Source organism: Streptopelia decaocto (genome assembly GCF_964273445.1).
Source record: "Streptopelia decaocto genome assembly, chromosome: 1".
Classification (NCBI taxonomy): Eukaryota; Metazoa; Chordata; class Aves; order Columbiformes; family Columbidae; genus Streptopelia; species Streptopelia decaocto.
In genome coordinates, this window is record NC_138663.1 from 200,764,790 (window position 1) to 200,772,648 (window position 7,859).

At 39.6% G+C, this 7,859-nt stretch overlaps 1 long non-coding RNA gene across 1 annotated transcript; it reads left to right on the top strand.

Moving 5' to 3' along the window:
- The first annotated feature begins 1,592 nt into the window (after positions 1 to 1,592).
- LOC309443650 lies at positions 1,593 to 7,532 on the top strand. The gene is made up of 3 exons (XR_014184839.1): positions 1,593 to 1,702; positions 3,950 to 4,038; positions 6,892 to 7,532. It is a non-coding gene; the product is annotated as an uncharacterized lncRNA (long non-coding RNA).
- The last annotated feature ends 327 nt before the right edge of the window (positions 7,533 to 7,859 follow it).

Sequence of the window (7,859 nt, forward strand, 5' to 3'; positions counted from 1 at the left end):
ATTGGTAACATTAGTGATTTTCCTAAAGAATATTCATCTGACAGCCATTGATTTGTTAAATAGATCTATTTGTATTTAAATGCTGGTAATGTAGAGAAACATTTTAAACTCAACTAAAAATGGCTTTCTCTCATATAGTTTCAGACAGCAATGATTCCTTTGTCTTTTCTAATTGTCTTTTCTAATTATTTTCTAATTTTTACCAACTTTCCCACTTCCCTTGAGGCTGCTGTGTTTCAAGTTGAAATAGCCTACATATAATATGCAGCAAGTAGAAGATAAAACATGAAGAATGTTTATTTCTGTATGCAGATTTGCCTGCATATGCAGTTTCATACATCAGAAATATGTTTATAACTTCTATAGGGTAGTTTTCCAACTGTAGGAAATACAAACCAATGAAGGATGATTGAGATTGCTTTTAGTACTATTTTCTATTTACTATTAATCTCTTTATGATTCTGAAGGACCTATTCCAATGTCTATTAAAATGAGGGGCAGACTTTCACAGGCTTTGGATCCATCCTTAAATAACTAATAACATTGATGAAGTATTTTCACTTGAAAGCATAAGGTTGGCATAGTATTTTTGTTTCTCATATGGACAAAGCTGTTGGCTGAGGATTGCAGTTTGTCTAAACTGGCTCAATTTTAATAGAAAAATTAAATTAGTGACTTCTAGCTCCTCCAAGTCTGGTTCATATCTGTTGCTCAGCACTGGCCAATATCTGTCTTGATTTGCAATCTATGAATTCTCAGTAACATAGGAAGATTTTATTGTTTTTCTGTCAAGGCAGAATTTGGCCCAATATCCTAAGGTTTATTTATGTGTGTTATCAAAGACCAGTGTTCATCCATATATGGAAATCCACACATGCATATTTTAGAAAACAGTGATTATTTGCTAACAAATTGACAATATTTTTTTTGCCTTTTAAGTACTTTCTAAGCCCTAAAGCGCAACCTTTAGTTCTCATAACATAGAAAGACTATAAAAAACTCTAACCTAGGGAGAGTTGTGCTCTGTTGCAGAGTTTTTGCCACAGAGGCAATAATAATAACTTCACAAATGCTGGTTTTCAATATACAGAATGCGAAAGCACATTTGAAATCAGTGGAATTAGATGTCTATAGGCCTTTTGGAAAATCCTGTTAAGTACCCTAGCTGCAATTTTGCACATCTAAAGCCCCTGATAATCTTGCAGCATGGCATCAAACAAATACAAAAACTGTAGTGAGCTGTGAGATGTCCACTGAGATGTATAGTAACATCTGTTAGTGCAAGATGTCTAGTTCACATCTTGCTGAAAAAGCAAATTCTGTATCTGTGAAAAATCGTTTTGAGAACTGGGATGAGAAGTTAATATCCCAGAAATTTTAATGGAGCTAAAATTCTTCAATATTTAGCTGCAGATACACTCCAGGGATCTAGAGGGCTCCTGTTTCACAATATCCTGCTTGGTGGCCTGTGAAAAAGTCGGAGAGCTTTGGAAATGGAGGTCCAACAGGCCTTCTTGTTTGGGAAGAACATGAACGTAGAGATAATGCATTTCTGGTCCACCTCATCTTGCTGTCTAAGGGGTTATAGTTATCCAATAATGAAGAGAACTATGTATGCTGCTCTCCAAGCATACAGTGTGGTAATTCTGAAAGCTGAAATGGAAGAAAAAGAAAACCCAAGACTCAAGTAAATTTCTTCAAGGTGTTTGGTAGTATTTGAAGCTACTTGAATTATTTTCATGGTGTTCAAACAGTCTGTATTGAAATGATTTGCAATTACGTTTAAACACTTTGAAAAGACCACACATCGTAAGAGTTTCTTGGTAATATATGATAGTATGATCAGCTGGTAGATGGAAATGAAGGTGAAGAGCTTGTGAAAAAAATAAGGGCAAAGAGATGACTTAATTTAATCTGAGCGAGCAATGCTAATTCCTAACATTAATGTTTAGAAAAGTCTTGGGGTCGATCTTTTATGTGATTAAATTTTGGCACATACTACAGAAAATGTCTTCTGCACTTAAGAGGTAGTTCTCTTTGACATCTATTTTTAAGATGGGAAGAATTGCCCTTCATTGTCCATACGACCATAAGAGACATACATGTTTATATTAGATTGGTAAGGTTAGGTGAAATTAATTCTGTCTTCAAGAAAGTGCACTTTGAAAACAAGATTGCAGTAATTTTTTATTCACCAAGTTATGAATATATTTCATTGCTGGTTCTTGAACAGGTAGTAGGTCTGTTTTCTCTCTAAGATGTATATACCTTGTTTCCCTCAAAGTAAGAACTACCCTGAAAATAAGACCTAGCATGATTTTTTGGGATTTTTGATGATACTAGAAATATAAGCCTTACTCCAAAAATAAGACCCAGTTACAGTTCATTTAAAAAGTCAGTTTAAAAGGTGTCCAGGTAGATATACATGTAAAAAATTAAGCATCTTTTGGAGCAGAAGTTAATACCAACCCTGTCTTATTTTCAGGGAAACAGGGTATGTATACATACAATCAATTCCTTTAAAATTACTTTTAAATTGAGTTGCAAACAACCAATAATTAGAAAAGTTCTTTCTTCATTTGTACTCTAAAGCTATGTACTGATCTTCATTTCTCCATTGTGGACAAGTGTTTTAAATTAACCTCATGCCATGTATGACAAGTTAAACCAGCAGATCATGAGCATTGCTTCAATTATCAAAAAACCATGCAGATGTGGGTGAGTAGCCAGTTTCTAGGTGTTTTTCTCAAAAGAACTGTCCATCAGAGAGATTTGATATTATGAGGAAATAGCGTCCAAAGTTTATGACACTGCTGCATTTCCATCTGTCCCCAAAACTGATGGTGGCACATGTGTCTATCCATGTGCCATTTCGTAATGAGCTGAAGTTTAGAACCATAAATCATTCTGTTGCCACAGCGGTGACAGGTGCAGGATAACAGATGTAGTCTCCAAAATACTAAGAGAATGCCATGATTTATTTGCATTAAGGTGGTCTGGGGTTAGCAATCTGCTTGAAACTAGACAACCATATGGTGCATGGCTGCTAGATGAGAATATTTGCCTGTAATAATGTACTGTACTAAAATGCAAGCTCCAATATTTAGCCTTTGAAAGTGTCTCTTGACACGTGTGTCAGCTCCTTGAGATGCCTGAAGACTATATTATATGAACTGAAGTCCAGAATGTCACTAATCTTGTGAAAGCATGCTTGGCAACTGGGTGCAAGTGTCCAGTAGAATTAAGTCCTTAAACATGCACGTTTTCCCACTGGTCTCTAAGCTAGGCATGTACCTAACAACCTAATTGAATGCAGATTTACAGAAACAAGCTTTCTGATGAAGTATTAATTGTCATTGTGCTTCTTAGTTGTTAGTAAAGACAATTTTGCTGAACATATGGGCAAAGGCAGGACAGCTCTGTGATTAAGAATATAGAAGTAAAAATTACCAGAATGGAGATGCACACAAAAACGACAGAGAGATTGATGAGTTCAGGTCAGGGAGAGAGTGTCATCTCCATTACAGGTTTCTCTGTAAAGAGACCTGGGAATACACAAAGCAATTGGTCTAATAGCAGTACTTCCAACAGAGATCTCAAGTCAGGGAAAGCATGAAAATGCAGTGATGTTATTTAAGGATGGTTAAAAGTGTTATTTATGTAACTACAGGCCCATTATTCTGGTCTCAAAGGTATGAGAAGTTTAAGAACATATTGTCAGGGAACAGCCAGGGCTGGAGCTGGAAGGGGTGGGTGGAGGCCTCAGGCAAGACTGGTCAGGGCAATTAAGACCTATTAGTGCCCTCAGGGCTCTGACACATATTTCGGTGGAAAAAGAAACTGAAGACAATGGAAAAAATGGAGAATGAGATAAATTGCAGCTTGGGTTTACTGAATGCGAATCACATGTGAATAGCCTGACATCCTTCCTTGCTAACTCATTTTTTAGTCAAAAGAAATGCCACCGGTGTCACCTGTCTGGTCTACCGCACCATATGGGAAAGTGGAGAAGATGCAAATAAGTGAAAGAAATTTCAGGTGAATGAGGAATTAGAGAAGAGACAGCAGTAGGTACTTTTGAAGGGGAATATACTATACAGAGAAAAGTCAGGAGGGGAGTTCTTCAAGGAGTAGCCTAGTGACCAACTTCTTGAATATTTTCACATGGTTTTAGGATTAAATGTGGAAACGTGCTGACGAAACCTGCTTAAAACACTATGTTATGAGAAGTGATCTGTATATAAGACATATAAGATATCACACAATAAATAGATGATATTCAGATTCAAAGTAGTGGAAATGGGAAAAAAAAATCAACAGCATGAAACATCAAACAATGAATTTAAATAATAGTAGAAATAATTTATGCAGTCACCCAAGAGAACATCTGTTGAAAACAACTGAGAAGAGGGATTTCAGCAGACTGCTTTTTCACAAAAATATTATGAGCAACCAAAGAAATCCAGCTACAAAAATGTACATATATATATATTTACAGGACATTGCAGTTACAGTATGCTTAGTAGATAAAGATGCCATTGTGCAGTGTAGTGTTCTAACAGTTGGATGGGCTGCTCTTCAGTGAATCTGTCTCTCTACCTCTCAAGTGTAGCAGAAAATTAGATGTCTGCATCAGACTCCTGCTTTCTAGATGGGTAAGATAAGTAATGCTCCTATTAATTAGCTGCGAAAAAGGAATGTTCCATTTGCACTGACTGTATAAAACAACAGTAGCAGAACCTGACTGCTCACCTTCCACACATCTTCCAGCATCTTCCCTCCCTGTCTGTCACCAAGTTCCTAGATTTGCTGAAATGAAATAATCTGACCTCACAGTGGTCTAATTTTAGGACCTATTTGTTAATAAAGATTTAATTGTCAGCAACAAAAGATGCCATGCTTATCTAAATCATTATCTAGTCAAAGTACGTTGCAGACAACAGTGAAAACAATGCTCTTTACCAAAGATGAAGAAACTAAGGCACAGAGGTGGAATAACTTGCCAAAAACCACAGAAAAAGGCGTCACACAGACAGGAATAGTCTTGAGTCTTACTACACTGCTTTGTCTGCTGATGGATGCTGCTTTTCACAATAGCCTTGGTAAAGCATAGCAGGTTATATTAAAAATACTGAGATTGCAGTTTGCATGATAAAGACTTCCACTACATTTTTCATCATCTGAAGATGCTATAAGGAATAATTCTGAAATCTTATGCATAAAGGATTATGGGTAACAAAACAATTTGCAGAGAAGACCAGTAGCACTCCTGACACAGTAATTATCCAGCAGGTATCCTTCCAGGCTGTTAGATGAGCATGGAAGAGGCAGAAAGGACAGTGTTTTGAAAGAAGAAATGTTTGGCTCAGACAGAAAGATACAGCATTTTGTGGACTAGAGATTCTAAATGCAAAAAGAACAGACAAAAAGAAACAAGACCTTTTAGGCTCGTTAGGCATTAATTCAGAGGAAATCGTTACAAACCTAAAAGTGGAAACCCTAGGCATCAGCAATAAATCACTGAAGTGACTGATTACCCAGATGTTTTATCCACCAACATCCACATGGATATTTTACAGAGTGTGTCTGGATACGCCTGATGATATAAAGAATCCAGGTCTGGTGGGAATGGACATTTTCATGGCAAGATCGAAAAAAAAATATCAATTTAAGAAAGGGGAAAAGAAAAAAGGGAAAATGAAATGAGAAAGGAAAAAGGAAGATGGAAAAGGGAAAAGGACGTGAGAAAGGACAAAGGGAAAGACAACCCAAAATTTTCCACAGCAGCTAGCCAAGAGGTGAAGCAGTGGTGGTGGTGGGCACTCCCCAGACAGTCATCCTCTTCTGCACAACTGGTGATCCCCCCACATATTTTTCATACAGTAACTATATGACTTCACCATGATGTGCTGCACCTTTTCACTAGTCACCTGTCCTCATTACGTTAATCATATTGCTCAGAGTGCGTTTTGACCGCACATGTGTTGTCCATGCTATTATGACTGGCTCCTCAGCTTTTTGCAAATGTATTACTGGGCGATTCTTGCTGGCTACCTAAAACACTGCTGTTGGAAGCTACTAGGCACTGCATGTTCCTGAACAATGTTACACACTAAAACTCATAAAACAAAGGGTGAAGAGGGAGAGAAAGCCAAAAAAGGTGGTTCACACAGTGGTGGTTGTGGCAGCTGCACACACTCCTCTCTTCCCCCTTAGCCCCCACCTTCCTTGGATATGGAAGGTGCAGGCACATCCCCCTCTCCCTCAACACATTCCCCTCCCTCACTCTCCTGCAATGGAGTTGAAAGCTTCTTTTGTATGACCCCAGAGCCTGTTGGCCAGGGTCGTTAAGAGAGAAGAGGAGGGGGCGCAGAGGCACCAAGGAGCAGAGAAGTTTCTGGGCTCCCACAGCCAGAGTCGGGGTGCAGAGAAGCTTCTGGAATGCCCACAGTCAGATCTGACTCGGCTATATAAACGGGACTCCGCCAAGGCATGTGCTTGGCGTGTCCTCTTGGAGCGCGGGCCAAATGCTGTTGTCAAGAGCCCCCCCAGGACTGGGACGCCATCTAAGGTAACCTCCCGAAAGAAAGATGGGACTGCCTCATCTCCACATGTGGACGAGTGATTGCGTGCTTATATATAAGCATGTGTATTTTCTTTAATAATTCCTTGCCAGATTCAGGCAAGCATACATTTTCCCTGGAGACAGGGATGGCTCTGGCATTGTTTTTGGTGAGCCACGTGTATGCACACTGTGGATCTCCATTGTTATTATTTGCTGCACCCCCATAATTTCCTCAAAGTTGATATCCAAACCTGTATTTTATGTTACCAGAGTAACTGATTGTAAAAACCGCATTTCTAATCGGTTGTTTTCCTGGACTTTCCCAGACAGAATAAAAGCCTGTTTTGGACCTGGTTGTCCACCTAAAACTAACTTTGAGGTCCCTCCGTGACAGTCGTGATTACTTCTCATGAGAAATCCAATGCAACAGCCATGGCTGTGGTCCAGAACTGGGAGTGCAAAGCTGGGAGGATGGCAGCACTTTGGATAGAGGGGTAGAAAACTCTGCCCCAGCACCCTTGGGTATGAAGGTACAGAGCTGCACAGAGGAGTGACAGTCAGACCACAGCATTCCAAGGGAAAAGCAGCAGAACTGCAGATGGAAAGCCCTTGACATCACCCAAGCTACAGATTCCTCTGATGGGGGCTGCAGCAGAGCAGCAAACCCTCTCTGACCCTCCAGGGAAGAGCTGATTTCTGCATTCAGGGGGAGACCTGGGATGCTTTCCCTAATGCTGATGCCTGGGTGTGGGAGATTTGAGGGATTTTCTTGAAGTTAATGGACATCGAATGGAACTGAACTGAACAGGCTTCTGAGGCCTATGTGTCCAGCAAGAGAGCAAGAGTCAAGCAGCCTACGTGCCTTATATGACTTTTTGTAGCCTTCAGCAAATGAAGAAGAGTCAGCAAGTCAGCAATTTAGTAGATACTTTTTGCTTAGCACTGGAGCTCATGCAGATTTGTGAAATCCAATCACTTGTTTGCAGCGCTTGAACAGTAGCTGTTGTCCAATTACATGCAGCCTTTATATGTGTGGACAGCATGTGGACAGGTCAAAAAGATACTTAAGGAGAGTTGTAACAAAAAATAAATGACTTCGCTTGAATTCACATTGGATGTGTGGAGTCCGTGATTTTCGCCCTCACACCTGAACACCGAGAGGACTTTGCATCAACCTCCCCTCTCTCTGCCCGTCACCCTTCCCAATTGTCTCAGCTTTTGCAAAACCATTCCTTCTCCTATGTCCTCCCTAAGAGGCACTTAGATTTTGTGCCCTGCCTCATGGGAGATCTTT